A 26,580-nucleotide genomic window follows, 5' to 3' on the forward strand; every position below is an offset into this window, starting at 1 on the left:
AGCCAGACAATTTAAAATTAGACATTAACCACATTTTTTTTCATCTGTGATTAACCCCTGGGATGAACTCTGGTCTGTTCAAATTGAGACTGGGTAGCTTGTGTGATACAATCAAACACAAGGTACTAGATGCGATTTGTAGGTGGCAGAGAAATGCACAGCAGTCAGCGATGTACAGAAGGGTGCAAAGGTTTTAAAATCTGTGAGTGTTGGAAGGGCAACCAGAGAAAGAAGCTAAGAAAAAGGAGGTAAAGGGAAGCACAAAGAGGAGAAATAGAAGCACCAAAAGGGCAAAGAAAGAAATTTCATCCAGAGAAGGAGCTTATGTTTCTAAATATGGGAGCATATGCCTCAGCAAAGTGAGTTTTGGCATTGGAAACACCTTGAGTGTTGGCAGGGCTGGAGTCATCTGTCTCGTAGTCAAAACAGCAATTTTGGATTCTGTGCTTTGTTAATGATGATGAAGAATCCTCTTATTTGTGGCTGTGCTTTTGGCACCGTTGGCTCCCTGTTCTGCTGTTGCAAGGCAAGAAAGTGCAATCAACTCTGCTTAGATGTGATGGAGCCAAGGGATATATCCTACCATGAGAGCCATGCCAGGATCCCCAGAAGTGAAGGGCACGTTGTATGTTGGCTGGGCTATGGCACGATTTACCTCTTCAGCAGCGAGCTGCTGCTGCAGTCCCTTGTGTGCCCTTCACTTTATTGACATCTGTGTCATGTACACAAGTCACAGAAGAAATCATGAACCCTTTATTAATGCCATTTAAATCAATTCTGGGGGAAATCCAGCAGGGAAACTCATGTGGTTGTGGCTGGTTTTGATGAGTTCTGTGTGTCTTTGTTGTTTTGAAATGGTTTCACCACATCAATTACTACGTCTTCTTCATGTTTTTTTAAAAAGAAGAAAAAAAAATCTTTATTTCAAGTGCTCACAGGACCTAATTATCACATAGTCAGTAATTTAAATGTAATATTGTATTTCTTCTGTGGGGAAGTATGGTGGTTCAGTCCAGATTGTGGTCCAGGTGAAGCTGCTGCTGGTTTGGGTTTGTTGGTTTTTTTTCTTTGTGGCTCTCCAGTTATAATGGAAATGAAACAGCCTTAAAGACAGAATCACAGCATGGTGGTGGTTGGAAAGGATGTTAAAGATCATCTAGTTCCAAACCTTAGAGATTAACTGGTTCAAATCTCCCTGCAGTGGGCAGGGACACCTTCTACTAGCCCAGGCTGCTAAAGGCTTCATCCAACCTGGCCTTTAACACCTCCAGGAAGGGGCATCCACAGCCTTCTTGGGCAATCTGTTCCAATGTCTCGCCACCCTCAATGCAAATAATTTCTTAATATCCATTCTAAATCTCCCCTCTTCCAACTGAAAGCCATTGCCCCTTGTTCTGTCATTACAAGCCCTTGTAAAAAGTCCCTCTCCAGTTCTCCTGCGGCCTCCTTTAGGTACTGGAAGGCTGCTCTAATCTATCTGTGGAGCCTTCTCCGGGCTGAATAGCCCCAACTCTCAGCCTGTCCCCACTGGGGAGGTGCTGCAGCCCTCTGATCATCTTTGTGGCCTCCTCCAACAGTTTCATGTCCTTCTGTTGGGTCCCCCAGAACTGGATGCAGTATCCAGATGGGGCTTTCATGAGGCATTGCCCAGGATTGCAGCGGGTTTGGAATCTCTCCAGAGAAGACGACTCCACAGCCCCTGTGGGAGCCTGTTCCAGCGCTCTGTCAGCCTCAGTGTCTGGAAGTCACTTTGCTATGCTGGGAGCTCTTTAGCTAGGACTGAAAACCACTTTTGCAGAACAATTTCAGGAGCTCTGTCTTATCTCCATGGTAGAGAACATCACTGTAATTGTTATGAGGAGAGAAACCACTCACATGTGGTTATTTTCTCCACCCTCATCACAAGGCTCTTACCTTTGTTTAGCAACATTTCCTCCATTGTTTTTGGACGTGAAGAGGGTCGTTATTTCAGGATCTTTTCAATGCAACAATTGGCAACATGTTTCCTTTGGACTATTTAACAGAAACATAAACTCTCTGTGAGCAGTTAGAGCACCCAATTACCTGCAGCCCTGCATGGGTCAAGTATTTCTGCCTTGTACGGCCATAAACATTTTACTTTGCCAGCAACACCAAGGAGCAATTTTCTGACTTCTGAGCCAGAGTGGAGATATTTTTGAGGACTGTGTTAGGCCTTGTTATGGTCATTTTCTCCTTGGAACTAATAAAACTGATAAATTGTAGTAAACTGTTTATTTGAGAGGGAGAAAAAAAGCCAACAAACATGCAAGAATATCTGCTCTACCTGCAATAATTGACTAACTGGACAGTAATTATCCCAAAATACTGTGGGAAGTGCATTGACCTTGGTGATTGTTTTCTTTCTCAGTGGACATCCCTCTAATTGTCTTTGCCTAAGGATTCCCTAGAAGCTGTTCTCAAATCAGAGCAGCACTTCAGCATTTAACTTGTGACATTGTGACATCCATTAGGCAGGCAGAGAGGTAGGAATTACCCTACTCAATCCGATTAAAGATCCAATTAACTTGGAATCCTATCTCTCTTAATAACCAATATGAGATGACTCAACACCCTGGAAAAAAAAAGCAATCCAAACCATCAAAAATCCAATCCCAAACCTCTCTTTTCCCTCCTTTGAACTCTCATTATCACAATTGAGGAACACAGTGTCCCTGAAAGATTCTTCTTGGTTTTTTTCTTTTTTCCATCTTTCCATCTACTTTCTTCCATCTTACCAAGCAGTTACTTCTTGGCTTCCATCCTGAAAGATGAGATCAATAGCCCTTATAAATTCTCATCCAGACTTGGGGCAGTGTTATTAGCACTTTAAACATCTAATCTTTCTCTGAATCATTATGACCTTTGTATTGATAACATCACAGTATCACCAAGGTTGGAAGAGACCTCAAAGATCATCGAGTCCAACCTGTCACCACAGACCTCATGACTAGACCATGGCACCAAGTGCCACATCCAATCCCCTCTTGAACACCTCCAGGGACAACATCTTAATGTCAGAGTGTTCACAAAGTTAATTATTGTGATTTTCCTTCCCATTTTACCTGTGCTGTCTCTTAGTTTCAATATGGTCATTGCAGTGACTGTTTGACCTTGGTTCACCTGTTTTCATTAATACTTCTGCCTGTCATGTTCATTCCTTGAAACGCTTCATCTGTACATGAAATACTAAGAATGCTTTTCATTCCTTTCTTAAAAGGACCTTCAAATATTTTCCTTTTATTTTTTTCCTTTAGTCCTTTCTATACTTTCTGGCTGCCCTTTTATAAGCAGTCATACTTGCAGTCACAGGTAAGAAGATATTAGCAACACATCTAAATTGCTAATCTTGCACCACACTTATTTTTAGCCCTTCCTGCTGCATTCTGTCTTAACCTCCCATCTCAGTTCCATCTTGACCACCTTGCCCTGCTGAGCAGATGCTTCCTATTGAAGTGATTTTTCTTTTTAATTTTTTTTCCCCCTTTGGTAGAAACAATCCAATAGAAACACTTCTTCTCTTTCAGCCTTCCGAAGGCCAGGGGCTATTTGGGGAATTTAACTTCACTTAAATAAAATGAAACAAATCTATTATGACCCTCTGAGAAAGTCTCATGCTTTAGCTCATAGGCTGGTTCTAAATATAGGGAAGGGAAATGAATGTCTCCCTGGATAGATGGTTGTGTAACTGCCTCCTGCAAGGCTTTTCAGACTTTCTGTTGAGCTGTGTGTCCTGGCCATTATTTTAGGAGATAGTGGCTTGAGTGGATAAAGTGTTAAGGTGGTACACTGTAAGATATCTATCTATAGACACTGGAACAGGTTGCCCAGGGCGGTGGTAGAAGCCCCATCCCTGGAGGTTTTTAAGGCCAGGCTGGATGTGGCTCTGAGCAACCTGATCTAGTGTGAGGGGTCCCTGCCTGTGGCAGGGGGGTTGGAACTAGATGATCCTTGACATCCCTTCCAACCCTAGCAATTCTATGATTCTATACATAAATAGAGATCACAGTAGATTATATATATACACACACACAGAGTTAAATGTCTTACACTATGTGTATATTGTTGCATAGAATTGGTTAACCATCATGGCAGTATATGAAAAAAAAAAAAAGAAAGATCACTTGGAGATATAAAGGTATAAAATACATATTTTAGTCTTTCTCTAAACCATTTTGTGCAAGTGCATTAGCTTTTGCCTTGGGCTTTTAAATCTGATATTACTTTATCTTCCCTGCAAATAATCACAGTACCAGGCATATCTGATGTGACTGAAAGGAAAGCAAACCTCAGTGAAGCAGCTCAGTGTGGAGCATACAAGAGTTTTATTCTGGAGACATGAATTTTTGCAACCTGAAATGCTCCACCTCTAATGTGTGTTTGGATGGTCATACATGTCCAAGTGCACATATACCTTCTCTTTACAAATATATATGTCATTCAGATCTTTGTCTGGTGCAGGCACGTGAGAAGAGCTGGAAAGATACTAATTTTTATTGATTCCTAATATTTAGCAGTTGCCACAGCTATGGAGAAGAGAAGGCTCTGGGGAGACCTAGTAGCAGCCCTCCAGTACCTGAAAGGGTCCTACAAAAAAGCTGCAAAGGGACATTTTCCAAAGGCCTGCAGTGGTAGGATGAGGGGCAGTGGTTTGAAATGAGGGAAGAGTAGGTTTAGATTGGTTGTTAGGAACATGTCCTTTATTATGAAGGTGGTGGAACCCTGGAACAGGTTGCCCTGGGAGGTAATTGAGGCTCCACCCCTGGAGATATTCAAGGTCAGGCTCCACAAGGCTCTGAGCAACCTGATCTGGTGGAGGATGCCTCTGCTGACTGTGCAGGGGTTGGACTGGATGACCTTTGGAGGTCCCTTCCAACTCAAACCATTCTGTGTTTTTGTGATTCTGTGATTCTATTTTGGAGCGTTGTTTTCATTTGTGTGCTCCTCACTGAAGAATATCTGTCTGTATTTGGCTGCAGCCAGCCATTGTGGCAGATGTTATGAGTCGGAGCAGACAAGATGATTTCAGATTTTATTTTTTCTTTCTTTTCCATTCCCCCCCCCCCCCCCCCCCCATCCCCCTTTTTTTTCCCCCACCCATAAATGACTTGCTCCCAGGCATGTTTTGACAGGGAGGATATCATTTCAAATTAAATGTGAGTGTGGAGGCTTTCCAAAGCAACAAATTGCAGAGATTTCTCAGTGTGACTCAAAGGATGAAAAAGTGGTGTGCATGCTGCTCACTTGCTGTGGTGGAAGGATGCTGCTGTGGTGGAAGGATGCTGCTGTGGTGTAGCTCTGCTACTGAAATTCATAGTCTGTTGCCCTGTTACAGACCGGGGCACAAGAGGCAGTGTCCATGAGTGTGCTGCTTTGTCTTTGTTCCTTTAATAACCGTTTTCCTCTTTAAACCTCATAAAGGCTGACTGAGTAGAGCTGTTTGTTTTCCCTGCTACCTTCATGTGGGGTGTGATGGTAACTGGGGGCTTAAAATCTCATGTTCCTCTGCTTGTTTTAAATGGTCAGGTGAAACTCTAGCATCAGTGAGCAGAGGCTGTTTTTAAGAGGACAAAGAATTTGATCTGAAAGCAGACAACCTAGAGGATCCTTCCTGCCCAAGACTGCTTTTTGTCTCTACCAAGATGATTGGTTTTCCCCTCTGAATTGGGAGAGGTGCATTGATTGAGAAGAGAAATTCCTCTATAATCATAGGAAAATAGGAAGGTTTGGATTGAAAGGGAACCTTAAAGATCATCTAGCCCAATCCCCCTGAACATCTACAACTGGACAGGTTACTCAGAGCCCTGTCCAACCTGACCTGGAATGTTTTTGGGGATGGAGCAATCTGTTCCTGGTGTGGGTTTTTCTTTGTTTTATGGTGGCTTTTTGTTGTTGGTTTTTGTTATTTAGGGGTTTTAGCTTGTTTCAGGAAAATGAATGTAATTCAGCATCTCTAGCTCTGAATACCATCCCATGAGGTGGAGTTGTCTGTGACCTGTGTGTCTTTTGAAGTAAAAGACCTTAATACACTGGATCTCTAGCTTTTTACAAGTTTATCTTGAGTTTAAGAGAAGATCTTTTTCCTCTCTATTCAAACAAAGCAAAGAGAAACCTTCTGTTTCTTGCCCAAATCTTCAGATTTGTGGCACAGTCATCACAAAGGTCAGATTTGCATTGTTTGAAGCTTCTGCTCTTTGTGTGGGTTCTGACTTTCTGAGGATATTTTGTCTTCTCAGAGTTTGTCTTCAATTCCTCCCAGCTTTGTTCTCTCTTTCACCTTTTGTTCCAGCTTTTGACCTGTGTTTCATGTCTTTCTCTTCTGTTTTCCTCAGCCTACCACTGCTGGGTCTCAGAATACATGTAGTGTGTGTGGTGTTTCTGCAGCCTCTGGGACAATCCCAACCACAGCATTTTGGTGTTAACATGGTGTCAGTAAAATAAATGATGATCAAGGACTGCTTTCATCAGTATGTGACTTCAGCTGTGATCTGTTAACTTGCATTTTCTCTTGGAAATCAATGGAAATTTGTTTGCAGGCGGGATCTGGCCCTTTGCCCTGACTCTGTGTTAGCCCCAGGATCTGTAGCATCTTGCATCCCTTTAGGGAGATGTGGACATGAGCTCCCTTTGTGTCGCCATATTTGCAAGGTTTTTCCTTCTGTGCTGAGAACACAGCATAGGAAAGGAACAAGAGCAAACTCTGATAGCTTTAACCCATAATAAGTCTGACGTCCTCAGGGAGAATGGAGATTAAAGAGCCAAAATTCTCTAGGAGATTGTCACTTGGCTAATGATGATGGTAGCCTATGGCAGTCAGGGTTGATATGGCTGATACTTAGCAGGGGTTGTGAACCAATTAGTCTGCTCAACAAAATACTTGGTCCATTGGGTGCAAATGTTGAGAATATTTATAGGGCTGGTTATGGAGTCAGCTAATCAAAAATGGAGAAAGCTACTTAAGAGGCTGTCCCAGGATCTACAGAGGCCCTGAGACAACACAGCTGACAGATAAACAAATGTTTGCCCATGTAAATATTAGGCCTGAAAGATTGTATTAAAGCTCGTTTTTTTCAGTTTCCTAGCATTGTAAAATCAATTAGGGGCACTTAACACATGCTAGAGTCTGCTTCCCTGTGGAGAGCTGGCTTAACTGGCGGTTGTCCATACATGATCTCCCTCCAGCTTTGCTTTTGCAGTGCCTGAGATGGTCCAGGTATAAGCCCATTTCCATGAGAGCCACGGATGTCATGTAAGCTGGCCAAGGTAAAATAGCAGCAGCACAATAATCATTTAGCATGCACCAACATGTTATTTTGTATAAATTAACAGCTAAAGCTCTGAATATTTCCATTAACTCTTTAACCCATTACCTCTTTAACCTTCTAACTTGCTGAAGTATGAAGTTATTGCAAATCAACATTGGAATTACCACCTGGTCCTTTGCATTAGTAATGCTCCATCCATTACACTGGTACTGTAGAGTTGGTACTTCCATAAGGTCTAATAGTGCAGGTGAAGAAGAAATGCAGTAATCCACTTAAATTTGCAGGATGGAGTGAAGGTTATAACCTTATAAAAACCCTTTTAAGAGTTTGTTTCTTTGCACTTCATGCTAAGTGCAATTAATAAGATTGCAGGATTTTGCCCCTCTCATCTAAGGCATCACTTAGCAGAACCACTTCTGCTAAACACATAATCCAATGAGAAAATTCCACAGTCTTCACTGGGAAAGCTTGTTGAAACCTGAGAATATTGATCCCTCAGACTTAACACAGAAGTGTGTCGCTAGGTGTGTTTTTAACAGAGAATCTGCAAGCAGAAGAACAGCTTCTAACCTTGTTACTAAGCTTCTGCTCAAAATGTTCAGCCTTGCTCTCTTTACAGCTGGTAGTTTACAGCAAGCAATCAGTTTTGAAGTACAGCCATTTTGGGTCGGGTGCTGAAGGTGGTTTTCTCCTGTGTTCATTTGAGAAAGCGAAATGTAAAGTGGGGCATTCGTTGTGTTTGGCGAGCTCTACACTAGGTCTTCACTGATGGAAAAATACAATGTTAATCAAAGCCAGCTTTGAGACTGGTCTGGTAAGCATGATGTGATTTCATTTTTCCTATCATTATTATTATAGTTTGTCACACCTCTCTGTTTAAAAGGTTTATTTGTGTTGCTGCTGTTCTGGCTGCATGAGGGTTTAAGTGCAGTGAGCTTTAAGATACAGATGTTAGTTCTGATGGAAATATTGGAAGTGACATCAGGTCTTTTTCTTTTTGATCCTGAAGAGCTTGATGCTCATTGGTGCTGATAATTGTGTTAATAGCACTGTTTTGGTTGCCTCTTTTTTTTGTGTGTATATGTGTGTATCAGAGATGCAAAACACTGGCAGTTAAATGGGGTAAAAATGGTCTTTACAGGAGAAGGATCCACGTCCGTGGGGACTCTCCAGGGATCTCATTAAAGCACTCTGTTCTTAATATAGTGTAGTGCAATAGCAGCTATCAGAGTCCCCACCGTGTGGTTTCCTGATAGGTTAGTTTACACAGAATTAATTGTCTAATTTTGCCAGCAACCAGTGCAGTGCACAGTGATGTTGGTTTGTTTGTTTGTCTGATGTGTTGCTCTCGTGGATTCTGCTTTGTATTTCAGGCTGGATTTTACAAACCATCCGTTTTACTTAGGCCACTTTGTCATGGCAGGTTACATAGGAATCATGATTTATTCTTGTCATTCTCTTTCCTGTCCTTCCATAGACAAGAATTGCTGTTCATTTCAGCCTTAGAGTTACAAATAAATGACAATCACAGTTTTAAAACAGCACAAACTAAAAGGTGTCTCAGATAAGCAAGTTCAGGTTGCATATAGCTTCTGTCTTTTAGATACTCCAGAGACCAGTCCTGAATGAGGAGAGAAGGTTTTCCTTGTGCTCAGAGGTCAGCTTGCTGGTTTGTCTGACACAGGAATAGCAAATTGAAGATGAGCCTTGCACAGAACAAAGGACCAGAAAGTTGCTGTCAGTTGATGCAGAAACATAGAAAAAGATATTTGAATATCATCTCATAGGCCGGGCTGAGAATTTGGCTTGAAGAGGACTTTGAGGCTGCTCTTTTCAAGGGAAGTTCTGGAAATTTAATTTGCACACAACCAGAGGAATTTTGTCACACTACCTATGTGTTTAGCTGCATGAGACAGATGGAGTTATGCAGAATATTCTTCAGCTCAGTTTGGGGCATGATGGCTGCTGAAACAACTGCTGGTCTTGACCAACTGCTAGAAACTGCCTTCCAGCTTGACTCACCATTGCTGTTGCCCTCAGGAGATGACTCTTCTTCCCTTACCTGCTCAGGTGAACAGCAAATTATGGGCTTCTGCTGATTCCTTGCCCCTGGACCTGGCTGTGTTCCTGTAGCCTGCTGATTTTATTTTTTCCTTTGACTCTGAGGAATGGTTTTGCTCTACAAAGCCCATCACAAAATTCAAACAGCTCTGCTGGAACCATGGCTGTTCACTTGTGATCAGTGCACTGCCTGGAGGAATTGCTGACTATGTCCTCAGCTACTCTAAACTGCAGAAGTTATACAGGTGTCTGCAGGAGCTTTCTGCACAGATGGAGTCTGGAAGCAGTATGGAAGAGAGGGAGTGGGACTGGCTGGATATGAGTTAGAAGAAACTTGTTAAGCCAAAGACAGAAGAAGAGATATAGCCTGAGGTGACTGTGCAGAAATGAGAGGCTATTCCTGGCCCAAGTGTGTGTGTTTGTGGATGTTTGTGGGTACCTGCTGTCTCGGTGTGGTGCTAGGTTATTAAATCCACCTATTTCTATAGCATGAAGAGCTGGATGGAGGAGAGAGAGAGAGCTGAGGAGCGATGTGGAAGAAGAGCACGTCCTCAACATTCTGCTTGGTTGTTTAGGGAAAAGAAGTCCTCTAGCTGGGGCTGAAAAGATGCAAAAGTGAACCACTTTGGTTAATGGCAAGTGAGAGAGCGTAAAACAGTAGCACTAATTGAGAGAAAGGACTGGTCAGGATGGTTTATTTAGAGGGGAGAGAGAAAACCCAAACCAGCAATACTATAATCAGTTGTCAAACACTTTGTAATTCAGCAAGCACGGATTTTATCCTTCATTTCTCATTTACTTACATGAAACATTCTTCAGGTGAAAAGTATGATTTTTCCTGTAAGAAGTGCGCATTTTAATCAGTGCTGCCATCCTTCTTGCCACTGTGTCTAGGAGGGGGAATAGGAAGAGAGCCAATGAAAGGTGAGATTCTTTTGCCTTATTCATTACCTTTGTAGCTCTCGCCTCTACCAAAGAAGTTAAGCTGCAGTGGAAGCTGTGAATTTATAATGCCATAGCTATTCCAAACTGCTTTTGTAAACAAGGATTGCATCTCCTTGTAAATGGGAGTAAACCCTGCAGTATAGATCCAGCCTGCCAAGCAAATGAGATGTCTCCATCACACTGTCAAAGCATTGCTGTTTCCAAATACTACAGACCATGTAGTGTGCACTGGGCTTGACCAGACATGAAGCTGTTCTCTGCTGGGAGGCACTTGGAATGTGAACGTGCCACCATCCTGTCTGGCCTCTGACAGGGATCTGACAGCTTGCAGAGCCTTTGAGTGCCGTGTCCCATCCTGGCACCACTGGCAATGTGCACGCTGTTCTCGTGTCAGTTGTTATCTCAAAGTGTTGACATCATATACTAGATCACACTTAAGCCAGCCTCTTGCCATTAAAAGATGAATTCCTGACACAGACAAAGTCAATGGGGCTTTTGTCATTGACTTCAATAGGCCTCAGCTTCCACCTCAGGACTCCATGGGAAGAAGAATAAATTGCTGCCGAAAATGCAACCCTCTCTGACATCCAGTGGGAAAGGGTAATTAGCAGTCAGTCATGGAGCTGCCATCCTGGTTGCCTGATGAATAATAGAACTGAATATAAGTGATACGTTGCCTTCCGAGTGGGTAAAGTGATTTTAGCAGATTAGCATGAGCGTAGGCAGCCCAGAAATGTGATATGAAAACCAAGTGTGAGATAAGTTCTAGACAGTAGACAGCAGACAGCAACTTTTCTGTCTGGCCTCTGAACCATAACACGTAGCTTTATGTAAAGACTAAAACAGGAGGGCGTTGGGGATCAAGACGACAAAGTCTTGTGTTACTAGGCTTTGTTGAATGGAGTTAAGGTTCTCAGAAGAGCACAAGAAAGCAAAACCTCTTTTCACATTTGAATTCTCATCAAAAATACCTCTGGGTATGGTTAGAGCATGGTTGGGCCTCTCTTGTAAGGATGATGCTACAAGGTTGATGAAACCTGTTTTATGGATGTGTGCAGCTTCCATGTGTTGATGAAACCCTAGCTTGGACTTCTGATTTCTAACAGAGAAGTGGTTAGACCATTTGATGTGGTGGGCATCTGGGCTGAAGCCTAAAGGTGGGTGTTGGATTTGTAGATCTATACCCTCTGAGCAAAACAAACTGCAATTAAAGCAGAAGAGAGCAAACCCAATGTAGTTCTAATCATTAGTTTCAGTTGTAGCTGGTCAATGCTGCATGCAGCTTTGTGAAAGCATAAAGACCTCCCTGTAACACCACAGCTTTTAGCTGGGCCTGTTTATGTATTGTGACTGGTGAAGCTATTGACTTCATATCCTTTCATGTCCTTTATGTTCCCTTCTGTTTTGATGTTATCATGCAGTCATCTTAGCTACGTATTAAACAAGAGCCTACTTCAATATAGTATGATCAAAGGAGTAAGGGAACACAGGGCCATAAAGAATATATGGGGAGCTCTGGGGGAATGAGAAGTTGAATTTAAATGCTTTTCCAAGCTGCTTAATTCCTGCTTAGATTTCTGGTGCCACCAATAGGCAACAGTCCCTTTCTTTAAATCTTTTACTAAGGATTGACTGGCAGAATCGCTGTTTTACATGAGGTTCAGAGAGTAAAAGGCCACTCTGAAGGTCAAGCCCTATGAGATTTTTCTCTAAGAGCTCATTGATTCTACTAGATTTTTGACTTGAAAAAAGACCACTCCTTCCTCAATCTGCAGCTTGGATACAAGTGCCTTAGTATGTGCTAGCACAGAAGGCAGGAGCAAAAGTCTAAGTGCAGGGGGGAAAAATGGAGAAAGATGCTATGGGGCAGAGAGACAATGATGTCAGTCTCTTGCTTCTACAGTTCAAACTGGTGACATTATTAGCTACCAGCCCATGGGAAAAAGAAAGAAGAAAGTATTATTTTATTGGTTTCAGAAATGGATTCTGTTAACAGTGAAATGGGGCAGAATAAAGATTTATGGTCACATCCTCAGCTTGAGTAAACAGGCAGAGGACCTCTGCTTGTCACAGGGATGGAGGAGCTCCCTGCAGCTGAGGAGCTGGGGTTGTAAATACTGTGAGTCTGGCTTTCCTCACGTCTCTAAATGAGTGCACAGTGGCTGTGAATGCACATGTGTGTAACTGTCATTATTTTGCACAAAAATGAAGATGAGGATGTTTTGCCTCTCTAACCTCATTACTATATTGGCTTTGTAAGTTGCCCAGTGCTGTGGTAGTGATTAGCAAAACGATTCTGAAAGCCTACCCCATAAGCAAACTCTGGGTTTTGAGCTATTATCTACTCCTGTGATATTTCAATCTGATTCATTAGAAACATTAGCATTTTTATGGACTAATTAGGGGGAAATGTTGCTTGTACTCTTACAGACGTAGAGATTTTCACAGCTTAGGAAAGCCAATTTGAAACAAAATATGATATTTTTTTTTTTCCTCCTCCTTCCCCCCCCCCCCAAAAAAAAAAAGAAGAAAAGCAAAAGGATTACTCAGATTAGCTCAAAAGATTGAGGAGATTTGAACTTAAAAAACCCCAGAGAAACAAGGAATTAAGAGAAGATTGGATTACTGTATTTTTGGCAGTTTGTACAAGGTTGTGGTTTAGTTTTGTGGTGTGGTTTGTGTTTGTTTTTCTTTTCCCCCTGTATTCAAAATTTCAGGTCTCTTCTCAGCTATTTTGGTTCTTCAGGCATAAAAATATTGGAGAAGCTGTCAGTCACCATATTTCTGGGCAAAACGAACAGCAATGAGCCTGAATAGCAATGAGTGCATTATTCAGGATCTATAAATACCAATTCATTTTCAGTGTGCCTTGATGTATTTCAGTCAACAGACCTTTCAGGGGTTTTTTTGTTGGCTTCTCCCCGCCCTTCTTAAAACCTAGCTCAGGTTTTCTTAGACCCTAGCTGTACAGTCAAACCCATCTCAGTTTTTCTCATGTTACGCTAATGAAGCACTGGTGTTTGAAGTTTGACTCTAAATATGCATCGGTGTCACTCGCTCCTGCTCACACTCTCCCTTTACCAGGAGGGTAGAAATGAGTGTCTGTGACTAAACATCTGAGGTTGTCTTGGTTTTGTTTTTCTTTTTACAATGAAAGTGTCCTTTCTTAGAGGATGGAATACCATTATTTTAATCAGAGCAGGCATCTCCTGGTTTGATCATTAGGTTTTGATAATGATCTTGATTTACAGAGACACAGAGCAGTGAACCCTTCATTCTGGGTTTCTGTGGAGAAGGCAAAAATCTCCATTTTGCAGAGGGTAGAAGTTCAATTAGGCATTTTGGTGTCATGGGAGGTTGATTGTGCTTTAATAGGCTCCAGCTGACTGGCTTTTAGCCCATGATATTCTTCACCTGCGGTTGGGTACTTCTCAAATATGTATGGAATTTTTTATGCCATTTGGAAGTGTTGCACAAAGTCTGAATAATTATTTCTAAATGATGCTTTACAAGTCAATGCTCTTTGATAAATACAAGTGAAGAAGAAACCATTAACATTGGAGAATAATTTAATTTGGAAAGGACCTTTGGAGGTCATCTGGCTCAACCTCCTGCAGAATGCAGGCACATCTTTGAAGTTAGGTCAGGTTGCTCAGGGCTTTGTCCAGTTAAGAACAGTAATTAGCCTTTTCTTCTTCAGGCTGGACAGATACAGATTTCCCAGCCTCTTCTCCTAAGTTATGTGCTGCAGTCTTCTCATCAGCTTGGTCCTCCCTGCTGAATGTTTCCCCGTTTGTCAGTGTCTTTTTTGTAATGGGGAAACCAAAACTGGACTGTCTGCTCCAGATGCAGTCTCACCAGTGCTGAGAGTAATAACTGCTTTCCTTGAGCTGCTGGCTATGCTCCTGCAAATCCAACCCAGTGTGTTGTTGCTTTCATCACTGTCACTGCTGACTCCTGTTCAACTCCCAGGCTGTCGTTCCCAGAGCTTTCTGCACCATGGGTTTCCTCTTGAAGAGCTTCATGTCTGCTTTGGCTGAATGAATGCTATAAGCTTTCTGTCAGCCCACATCTCCAGCCTGTTGAGATGCCATTGAATGGCATGTCAGCTGCTCCCCAGCTCTGGTGTCATCTGGAAACTTGCTGTGAGTGTATTCCCTCTCATTGTCTGCAGTTAACAAAGATATTAAGTGGTTTTCTTCAGGAGGATTTGTTCCATACTCTACTTTGGGACTGAGGTGAGGGTCAGCAGGTAGTTGGATGTTGGTGTGGCTTGTTCTTTCTTACCCTTCTTGAAGCTGGCTCTGACAGTCTCCTTTTCCAGTCATCAAAAGGATTCCCCAGTTGCCACAGTATTTCAGACACAAAGAGCAGCCTCAGAATGATGTCAGCCTGTTTCCTGCAGATTTGTAGAACTGTGTGGATCCTGTTTGATCAGGTGGTCCCTAACAAAATCTTCCTTTACTGTCCTTGGCCACTAGAAGACATTAGGAACATAGACCTGGGCACCCTGGGAGTAGAACTTGCTAGTAAAGACTGAGGCAAAAAAAAATTAGTAAGAAATTGATGACCTCATCTTCTCTCTGTACCCTTTGTCAGCAGTTCTCTTTGCATATTCAGGAGTGACCCACATTTTTCTTGGTCTTTTTCTACCTAAGGGTGAAGCCCTCTTTTTGGCTGTACCATTCCTTCCCAGTTTCAACTCCACCTGAGCTTTTTGTTTTTCTTTTCTAAATCTGTCCTTGCAGCCTGGGCAGGGTTTCTCTAGTCCTTCTGGGTAGCCCATCCCCACTTCAACCTTCTGTTCACTTTCTTTTTATGTTTGAGCTCAGTCAGGGATTCCATGCTTAGCCAAGTCAGCCTTCTGCCATGTCTGCTCCACTTCTCGCTCCTGAGCGTGGATTGTTCTGGTGCTTTGAGGAGGTTTTCCTTGAAGATCAAGGAGCTGCCCTGTGCCAGTCTGTACCTCAGGGCATTCTTCCATGACATTACACCTGCTTTCCAAAGCAAGCCAAACTACTCCAGTGAAGTTCAGCATCAATATTGTTTTTGATGTGCTCATGAAATCTCTGTTGTTTGTGCTTCAGTAGTTGCCATATTTGTAGATGTAAGAGTGCTTGAAATCCCCCAGGATGACCAGGCCCTTGATTGTGAAGGCTGAATAAAGCTTTATCTGCTTCCAGTTCTTTAGCAGATGGGGGGCTGCAATTGCCCACAGCATTTCTTGGTTGAGTGGTGGGCAGTGAACACCTATAGTAGTGTTGGCCCCTCTGATTCAACCAGTATGCTGTAGCTCCCAACAAACCCATCACCTGTTTCCCAGTAGAGATCCAGCCATAAAAGCCTTGAGAAATAATTCTAACTCATTAAACTCTTCTGAGGATGATTCTGTTTTCAGAGAGGAGCCAGGTAGAGAGGGACCTGGGAGTACTGGTTGATGGTAGGCTGAACATGAGCCTGCAGTGTGCCCAGGCAGCCAAGAGAGCCAAGGGCATCCTGGCCTGCATCAGGAACAGTGTGGCCAGCAGGAGCAGGGAGGTCATTCTGCCCCTGTACACTGCACTGGTTAGGCCACACCTCGAGTCCTGTGTCCAGTTCTGGGCCACTCAGTTTAGGAAGGAGGTTGACCTGCTGGAATGAGTCCAGAGAAAGGCAATGAAGTTGGTGAGGGGTCTGGAACACAGCCCTGTGAGGAAAGACTGAGGGAGCTGGGGTTGCTTAGCCTGGAGAAGAGGAGACTCAGGGGTGACCTTATCACTCTCTACAACTACCTGAAGGGAGGTTGTAGACAGGCGGATGATGGTCTCTTCTCCCAGGCAACCAGTACCAGAACAAGAGGACACAGTCTCAGGCTGCGCCAGGGGAGGTTTAGGTTGGATGTTAGGAAGAAGTTCTATACAGAGAGAGTGATTGCCCATTGGAATGGGCTGCCCAGGGAGGTGGTGGAGTCGCCATCATTGGAGGTGTTCAGGAGGAGATTTGATGGCATGCTTGGTGCCATGGGCTAGTTGTTTGGGTGGGTTGGATTAATTGATGGGCTGGACACAATGATCTTGAAGGTCTCTTCCAACCTGGTTTGGTTTATTTATTTATTAAGGTTTCAAAAGACCTCTTAAGATCACGTCCATCTGTCAACCTAACACCACCATGTCCTTGACCTTGCATTTTAAGTTTTGAGTCCTATACTGTGCTATTTCCAGGGGGCTGCAAACATTTGGGTACCAAAAACTTAAGGACATAGCATCTTAGAATCATTAAGGTTGGAAATGACCTTTAAGATCATAGAGACCAACCATAACACAGCTACCATGACCAGTAAACTATATCCTGAAGCACCACATATAGACATTTCTTGAACACCTCCAGGGATCAGAAGCAGTGTGGCCAGGAGGAGCAGGAGGCTACCCTGCCCCTGTAGTCAGCACTGGTTAGGCCACACCCTGAGTACTGTGTCCAGTGCTGGGCTCCTCAATTTAAGAAGGACATTGAGATACTTGAACATATCCAGAGAAGGACAATGAGGCTGGGGAGAGGTCTCGAACACAAGCCCTATGAGGAGAGGCTGAGGGAGCTGGGGTTATTTAGCTTGGAGAAGAGGAGGCTCAGAGGAGACCTTATTGCTGTCTACAACTACCTGAAAGGAGGTTGTAGGCAGGTGGGGGATGGTCTCTTCTCCCAGGCAGCCAGCACCAGAACAAGGGGACACAGTCTCAAGCTGTGCCAGGGGAAGTTTAGACTAGAGGTGAGGAAAAAATTCTTCACAGAAAGAATACTTTGCCCTTGGAATGTGCTGCCCAGGGAGGTGGTGGAGTCACCCTGCCTGGAGACTTTCAAAAAAAGATTGGATATGGCACTTGGAGCCATGGTTTAGTTGTCATGAGGTGTTAAGTACTAGGTGATATGTTGGACCTGGTTGATTCTACGGTCACTTCACCACCTCCTTGGGCAGCCTGTGCTTAGTAACCTCCTTTGATGGGGGTTTGTTGATGTAATGTCTTTATCCTATGGACAGAAGGAGTTAATAGAATGCTTCAAGACTTACGTGGCAATGCAATGCACTCATTGAACTGATGTCTTTTTTCAGTTTCACTTTTCTCTTTGGGCTTTCAGCAGTTCAAAAGGTGCAACAGTGAAGTTGCCCATCTTGACCTCAGTTGTCTTCTGAGTTCATGAAATGCTCTGAGCTGCTACTTGGGCCATTAGCTGGGCGCTCGGAAGTGTTATTTCTGGCTCTGCAATTATCTTACTGCCGCAATTTCCCGATCTGAATCAGAGATAACAAAGCTCTCCTTCTCTGCAGAAGGCTTTGAGATTTGCTGATGAGAAGTGCCATATAAGGGTTGAACATTGTAATGTGAACAAATATCACTTTGTTTGCGTGGCTTGACCGCCTTAGAAGCAAGCAGAGAGCTGATGACTAAACCAAGATTAGAACTGAACAAATGAGTTCTAATGAACAACTTCAGTCTACTGACTTCATTTTCCCCTCCTGTTTTGAAAGTCATTAACTTTTATAAGTCAGTCTCTGGAGAAATTTTTAGTCTGTAAAACATTTATCAGTTGGGTTTAGAAATCTTTGAAGTTTTGTGGTTTTACTTATCATTTCAGATGCTAAATAAGTTACTTATTAGTTTGTGTGATCATTAGCAATCTGAACAGAGAACCACATACTGTAAGGTCAAGTCTCCAGTTTCCAAGTTGGACATTTTTCAAGTGCATTTAAAAGGCATTTCTAGGGAAAAAAATTGCCTGAAAGCTACAGACTTGCTGTAAACAATCTTTACAACAGGCAAAAATTCTTTAAAAATATTAATTACTGTGAATGGAACAACAACAAAAAATAGTTTCAAAAAGCTTTCTAAATTCTTTTCAGTTTATATAACAAGTTAGGTGTTCTTCACACTTAGAATAGAATTAACCAGGTTGGAAAAGACCTTCGAGATCAAGTCCAACCTATCACCCAACACCATCTAATCAACTAAACCGTGTCACCAAGTGCCTCATCCAGTCTCTTCCTAAACACCTCCAGGGATGGTGACTCCACCACCTCCCTGGGCAGCACATTCCAATGGCCAATCACTGTTTCTGTGAGGAACTTCTTCCTAACATCCAGCCTAAACCTCCCCTGGCACAGTTTGAGACTGTGTTCTGTTGTTCTGGTGCTGGTTGCCCTCTGATCTTTTTGACTCCATGGGTTGGGGCAGTTTGCATATGACTTCTGCATTAGAGAGAAGACAACAGCACCCTCAGTTAAATTTTCATCGAGTCTGCACAACATTTTTAACCAGAAAACATTTGGAAAGTAGTTTGTCAGGTGGTACAAATAAATATAACTTCAAGAATCTATGCTGATTTACCACAGCTGAAGGTTTGGTCCAGAATATCTGAGAATAGATCTGTGTTTGAGTACATGAGTGTGAATAGAATCATAGAATCATTGAATCATCAAATTGTTTTGCCCGGAGAAGACCCCTAAGATCATTCAGTCCAACCCAATACCACCATGCCCACTAAACCATGTCCCCCCGTCACCGTTCTTGAATGCCTCCAAAGCCATGACTCCAGCACCTCCCTGGGCAATCCATTCCAATGCCTGACCACTTTTGAATGAAGACAGTTTTTGTTGTATCCCATCTAAACATCCACTGGCACAATTTCAGGCCATTTCCCCTTGTTCTCTCTCATTGAAATCTAATTTGTATCTAGAAAACACAGCACTAAGTTTTCTGGCTCTGTTATTTCCTGGAACCCCACTATTGTGTGGGAAATAGTGGATGTTTTTTATCTGGCATGATGATACTCACCATGCTGGCTCCACCAGTTCAGGAGAAAACCTTTCCTCAACCCACATGCCACTGAATTTGCCTGCTGAAGAGCTCAGGGAAGGGTTGTAACACAGGCTTGTGTTGTACATTACAAGGTTAGTAAAATGATGTGAAAGTGCTCTCTATTCATATCCATGAATGGTTTGGGTTGGAAGGGATCTTGAAGACCATCTAGTTCCAACTCTACTGCCATGGGCAGGGACACCTTCCGTCAGACTAAGTTGCTCAAGGCCTCATCCAACCTGGCCTTGAACACCTCCTGAGAGGCAGCTTCCACATCCTTTTTAGGCAACCTGTTCCAATGTCACACCACCCTCACTGTAAAGAATTTCTTTCTAATATCCAGTCTGAATCTGTCCTCCTCAAGCTTCAATTCAATCCATGTCAATCTTCAATCTATAGCTTTGGGACCTTGAATGCAAAACCATTCTAACTAATAAGGAGATATTAAATGCATCAAATTCTAGCCCAAGGTACACACAGGCTCCCGCAGTGGTGTCGGTTTTGCTCGCTGACTTTTATTGATGAGCAGGATTTATTGGCCCGGGGGGAACTATTGACAGAGGTGGTTCTCTCCCAGTCACAGTTTCCCTTAAGGGACAGTAGCACCTGGTGTTTACTGCACATTTAAACTCAATGCATCATGTGTGTCATGGCATGGGGTTTAACTGGTCTATGGATACCTGCTGTGAAAGTGTGGCAGTGAAATAGGTGAGAGCTAAGTGCACAGCCCTTGACATTTGCTTTAGGGAAAAATATCTGTGATGCGCTTGGCTAGTGACAAGCCTGAGAGAGAGCATGAGTGCATGTCTGTATGCATGCTAGAGACAAGGTGGTTTTCTTCTGATAACAATGCATTATGGTTGTAACTGCATACATCTGGATTGTGAAGGTCACTGCAGACCTGAATTATGTGCTGGTGAAGTTCTGTGATATTTCTTATGGCTGAGTAATTGTGGACCAGAATCACACAATTAATTACAGAATGATGAGGGTAGAAAGGAAACTCTGGAGATCCTCTAGTCCAAACCCCCTGCTAAAGCAAGGTCACCCACAGCAGGTTGCCCAGGATCACAATGGCCGAGAAGATTTGGAATCTTTTCAGAGAAGGAGACTCCACAGCCTCCTTGGGCAGCCTGCTCCAGGGCTCCATCACTCCCAAAGTAAAGTTTTTCCTGTATTCTAGTGTGTGTCCATTGCATCTTGTCATATTGCTGGGCATCACTGAAAAGAGTCAGGACCCATCCTCTTTCCACCTGCTTTTTAAATATTGATTAGCATTGAGAAGATCCTCCCTCAGTCTAAACAGCTGCAAGTCTTTCAGCCTTAGAGTTGTTCCAGTCCCCTCTGTATCTTTGTAGCCTCTGCAGGACTCTCTCCAGTAGTTTCTTGTCTTTCTTGAGCTGGGAAGCCCAGAACTGGACACAATAATCCAGGTATGGCTTCACTAGGCAGAGTAGATGGGAAGGAGGTCCTCCTTCAACCTGCTAGTCACATTCTTCTTAAAGCACCCAGGAGACCATCATCTTTCTCAGGCAGGAGAGCACACTGCTGGCTCATGGTGAGTTTGTTCACCCGGTCTCCCAGGTCCTTCTCTGTGGAGCTGCTTTCCAGCAGGTCAATGCTTAAGCTGTACTGGTGCAGCTGGCCCAATATGCTTGACTTACAAAATGTTTTTCAGGGCTTCCTTCTTTTACTGGGACAATAAATCCCAGAACTTGTTGGCTAACATCAGTGATGGTCTTAGGCAGTTGTGCTAAACATTTCAAAGGTGTCTTCACGTTCTCAAGGTCCTTTCAGTAATAAATAATCAGAGCAGCTTGTAGTATTGTGCTGAGAGTAATCATGAGCCACCTAATCCTAAATATGAGACTGACCTAAACCTTTTTTTTTTCTTCCTTTTTTTCCTGGTGGACAAGTTGAAATGCTGGCCAGGCATGTTTACTAAACAGGGCATCTGGATTTCATGCCTGCAAAAAAGTAATGCTAAAAAAAGAAAATAATCATTCTTTAAAAAGTAGCAAAACTCCTGAGCTGACTTTTCTGAGCAGCACTATATCTTTGTTGGGTTATATTCATAAGGCACAGGGGTAACATTGCATCTGAAATGTTTGGTTCTTTAATTATTAAAAGCTCCTTTTCTCTCTTACTCTTTTTCTTTCCCCTCAACCCATATTAATTTTGTGTACTTGGTATTTGTCTGAAGATGTCACTGCGAAGAGTCCCTTAGGTACATTTGCACTTAAGTGGGATCCATAAGCTGGAAGGGCAACAACCTTTTGCTGTGATAACATTTTATCCATTTCCTCCTGTGTTCTTCTCCAAGCTGCTTAATGCATCTTTTCATTCCTTACCAAATCTTCCTCCTCAAAAAAGCCTTCTGCTGTGAACATGCACAAGTGAAGCTTGGAGCTGATGGGAATGCTGCCCAAGCCTGGGTGTTGGGATTTGGACTCCTTTCACCCCTTTGCTACTCTGCATCATAAGATGCTCCCCACAATGGGATCAAGCTTCATGGTCTTGCACAGCAGAGCTGGGCCTCAGCTGATGTCATGTGCAGAGCACAGTGATGCAGGAGTGGGTTGGCTTCAGGAGGGCTTTGCTGTGGGACAGTGGCCAAAGCACCATCAGAGCTTTATGCTGGCCAGTGCTCCCCTTTAGATACTGCTCTGAATTGTCAAGGACTCTGAGCCAAACCTTTTAATCTTTTTCCTCATGCTGGGACAATTCAAATAGTGCTTAAATATTTGGTTTCTGCTTTTCAGAAGTTATCTGAGCCCGACTCAAAGGCTTGTACTTCATCAGTTCTGGGTCTGTTTAGCCTGGAGGAGACTGAGAGGGGATCATATCAATGCTTATCAATATATAAAGGGTGTGTGTTAGGAGGACAGAGCCAGACTTTTTCATCAGTGCCCAGGAGCAGGACAAGGGGCAACAGGCACAAATCAGAACACAGGAGATTTCATCTGAATGTGATGAAAAACTTCTTTTATGTGAGAGTGACGGAGCCCTGGAGCAGGCTACCCAGAGAGGCTGTTGAGTCTCCTCCTCTGGAGAGATTCCAAACCTGCCTGGACTCTGATCCTAGGCAACCTGCTATGGGTGACCCTGCTCTAGCAGGGGGATTGGACTAGATGATCTCCAGAGGTCCCTGACAATCCCTACCAGTCTGTGACTCTGATTTGTGTCTCTTTTAGAGACAAATGGATGGATAAAAATTGAAGGTCACATTGCAGCAGGGCCCACTCATGTCTGCTCCAGTCTGTTCCCCCTCTGTAGCCAGGAGATGGAGGAGCTCAGGAAGCTGCCCATACCATCTGTGGCCTGGCTAGAGGCAGTGGGTAATGCCAGCCTTAATCCTGGCTGCAGCATTTGCTCCCAGTTCTGCTCAGAGACCAAACAGCCCCTGGGTAGCTCAACACAGGAATCTTAAAGCCATTCTTATGCTCTGCTGCTCCTCTTCTCTGCACCATGTGTAGCTCGACTGAAATACAGTGTCAAATGCAGTGAATGACCAGCTAAGTGAATAAAAGTGTGAACTGCATTCCCTGACTCAGAAATCTGTCAGCTCCCTCTAACCTTTTGGAAAATTGAAAGACCAAAGTGACTGTGCTGGCAGAACATCATAACAAGAAAATGCCATTGCAGAGCTGGGAGCAGAAGCAGCCCTGGGAATGCAGACAGACATCCAGGCACTGTGCCCACAGCCACGGCAGAGAAAGACTGTATTTTCATTTCTCATCTTGAAAAATCCCAACTCATTTACAAGACCTGAGCACCAAACCACTTTGCTTCAGGCCACAAAATCTCTAGGACAGTCATCACTAATCATAGACTCATAGAATTGTTAGGGTTGAAAGGGACCTCAAGGATCATCCAGTTCCAAACACCCTGCCATGGGCAGGGACACCTCACACCACAGCAGGCTGCTCAAAGCCACATCCAGCCTGCCCTTCAAAACCTCCAGGGATGAGGCTTCCACCACCTCCCTGGGCACCCTGTGCCAGCCTCTCACCACCCTCACGGGGAAGAAATTCTTCCTAACATCCAATCTGAATCTACCGAGTTCTACTCTTTTTTCCCCATTCTTCCTAGTCCTATCACACCCTGACACCATAAAAAGTCTCTCCTCAGCTTCCTTGTAGGCCTCCTTAAGATACTGGAAGGCCATAATTAGGTCTCCTTGGAGCCTTCTCTTCTCCAGACAGAACAGCCCCAATTCCCTCTGTCTGTCCTCATAGCAGAGCAGCTCCAGCCCTCTGCTCATCCTCGTGGCCCTTCTCTGGACCCCTTCCAGCACCTCCAGATCCTTCCTGTAATAGAGGCTCCAGAACTGGACACAGTGCTCCAGGTGGGGTCTCAGCAGAGCAGTGTAGAGAGGGAGAATCACCTTCCTTGACCTGCTTGGCTCTGCTTCTCTTGCTGCAGCCCAGGATGTGATTGGCTTTCTCTGCTGCAAGTGCTCACTGCTGGCTCATGTTGAGCTTCTCATCCACCAGCACGCCCAGGTCCTTGTCTTCTGGGCTGCTCTCAAGCCAGTCCCTGCCTAGCCTATACTGGTGCTTGGGATTGTCCTTTAGCAGGTCTGTTCTTTTCTGTTAGGGTTTGCCTCTGCTCTTTTTAATTTTTTTCATTCATTTTTTTTCCCCCAAGGGTAGCTGTAATTTAAAGCTTACTAGATTGATAAGCCCAAGATGCACAGCCTAAATGGAGATGGTGACAAACAGCTGGTAGAGATAGGAGAGAGCTGATTAAAAAGAATTCAGCTATAAAGCATTTGAGTTGCTGTTCTCTGCTCTGGTTTTTGAGCTAGATTAAAAAATAGGGGGAGGGGGGAGACACAAATCATAATTTTCTCCTCCCTTGGAATCCCTCATAAAAATAAAAAGCTGAATTTCCCTTTTCCCATATCTCTAAATAAAAAGTTGATTTTTTTCCCTAAGATTTTATTATTATTTGGAGTAGATGTTTTAATCAATTCCAGGTGAACTGGGTTAATATAGAGATAGCTGGGGGAAATGTAATGGGAGGAAAGCCTGATGCAATATAGCAACATCTCTGGCCTTCAACTCTCTACACTCAGGGCTGTGAAATACTGAAAGCCTGAAAACAGCCTGGTTGACACTGATGCACAGCACAGGGATCTTCTGCTCTTCCTTTGCAAGCCATGGTGACTGTGCCTGGGACTGGGTTTAGGTTTGCTGTTCTTTCCAGCTGAGGCACGTCTTGGACTCCTTGGACCATGCTGCCACAGCTTTGTTGGGTTATACCCAGCTGGCACGAGCTGCCCATGAGGTGATTTGCATTTGGTATTGCAAATCATGGTTACAGGACTTAGTGAAGGTAAAGATGCTGTGAAAGGCTGAGTCGTGCCAGCAGGAGGGTAAATGTTTCTAGGCTCTAGCCTCAGTAGAAGTCAAGAAGGATTAAAGTGCAGCTGAAAGTAGAAATGAGGTTCCTAAATCACTGCTGAGATATAGAAAAGGTTTTCTGTTCGTATCAGAAACCCTAACTGATTAACCAAGGGGTTGAATGTTAAAATCTATGTGCTAATGAACTGTTTGAGCGAAGCACAGGCACTGGAGAACAGGTCTTGTGAGGAGCAGTTGATGGAACTGGGATTCTTCAGTCTGGAGAGAAGAAGGCTTAGGGTAGACATTCTCTCTCTCTACACCTACTAGTTAGCTGGCTGTTGGTCTCTTTTCCCTAGTATCAACTGATAGGACTCAGATTGGGCCAGGGAAGGTTTAGGTGGAGTATTAGGAAAAAAAATCTTTACTGAAAGAGTGGTCAGGTATTGGAACAGCCTGCCGAGGGAGGTAGTGAATTTACCATGCCTGGAGGTGATCAAAAAGCATGGCACTTCTTGGCATGGCACGGCACTCAGGACATGGTTTAATGACCACAACGATGTTAGGACAATGGTTGGACTTGATGATCTTAGAGGTCTTTTCCAACCAAAACAACCCTATGATTCTATGAAATCACATACTTCTGTGATGGGCAGGTTTGTGTGAGTGTTGTGTATGTGCCTCTATGGAAGACTAGAGATGTGGGTGGCAATAGGAATTGCAGAGTCACAGAATGCCTTAGGCTGGAAGGGACCTTAGAGATCATCTACTTCAACCTCCTTGCCATGGTCAGGGACACTTCTCAACTAGGCTTGGCGGCTGAGGCCTCATTGAACACCCCCAGTGGGGAGGTATCCACAACCTCCCTGCGCAACCTCATCCCGAGTCTCACCACCTTTGTACTGAAGAACCTGTTCCTAATTGTTGGAATGTGTTGCCCAGGGAGGTGGTGGAGTCCCCATCCCTGGAGGTGTTCAAGAGGAGATTGGACGTGGCACTTGGTGCCATGGTCTAGTCATGAGGTCTGTGGTGACAGGTTGGACTTGATGATCTTTGAGGTCTCTTCCAACCTTGGTGATACTGTGATAATGTCCAGTGTGAACATAGTTTTCATTAGCTTAAAATCATTCCCCCTTGTCCATTTGCTAGACACCATTATGGAAAGTCCCTTTGCAGCCTTCCTGTAGGATTCCTTTAGGTATTGGATGACAGCTGCAAGGTTCCCCCGAACTCTTCTCCTCTCTAGGCTGAACAACCCCAGCTCCATCAGCCTACACCTGCATATGCTGAATTTGGCTGTGTATGCCCCAAAATACACATTTGGAATGCTGTGAGAAATGAGATGTGCATGTGTGCACCTTGGAAAAAGGACTGAGTTTGTCTGTGGGGAAATAAGTCTGTCTGCAAGTGGTGAAATGAGACCAGATAAAAAGATTATCAAACAGAGACAAGACAGAAAATAGGCTAGCTGCTTTTCTCTTTATCACTTATGTTCCCTTAAGACATCCCACTGAATACCTTGTCACTCATGCAGAGAGTCTGGCAAGAAAACCACTTTTAAGGTGACCCACAAAGGGAAAAGAAAAAAACCCCAAACCCAACTTGTGTGCTTCTTTGGTTCATTGGTGGCACAGGAGCATGGCCTGGGATTTACACTGGGTGTAAGTACTTCCTTTTGGGAGAACATGGAAAGGATCTCAGAGCTCCAAACTCTTTCAATTACCTTTGGAGTGTTGAACTTGATGATCTTAAAGGTCTGTTCCAAGAAAAACCACTCTTTGTCTCAACCAGGAGTGACTATCAAGGTGCAAGCTGCATAGCAGAATGCTGTCATGGCCATACATCCAAGGAAACAATGCCGAAATACAACTCTTGGTCAATGTTTTTGAAGTGGGAGTGAAAAACAGTCAAGGGATCTGTTTCCCCTTGAAGATACTTTTCTTTCATGGGCCTTTTATCATTATTTTAAAAAGAAGGTGATTATTGAAAATAATTTTTAAATCATGTTTCATATTAGTAGGCTAAAGGCAAGTAATAACATAAGTGGTGATTGATAAGATTTATTCTTTCTTGCTTTGTGTTTTCCAGTGAGCTCAGTGAAAGCTGAATCTTATC

General features: G+C 43.6%; 1 protein-coding gene across 8 annotated transcripts in view; it reads left to right on the forward strand.

Annotated features, from left to right (window-relative positions):
- CHL1 (cell adhesion molecule L1 like) overlaps positions 1-26,580 on the forward strand; it is a 177,899-nt gene that overhangs the window by 11,649 nt on the left and 139,670 nt on the right. The window lies entirely within an intron of this gene.

This window comes from Melanerpes formicivorus, unplaced genomic scaffold (genome assembly GCF_026170545.1).
Source record: "Melanerpes formicivorus ecotype bairdi unplaced genomic scaffold, bMelFor1.0.p_v2 SCAF_28, whole genome shotgun sequence".
Classification (NCBI taxonomy): domain Eukaryota; kingdom Metazoa; phylum Chordata; class Aves; order Piciformes; family Picidae; genus Melanerpes; species Melanerpes formicivorus.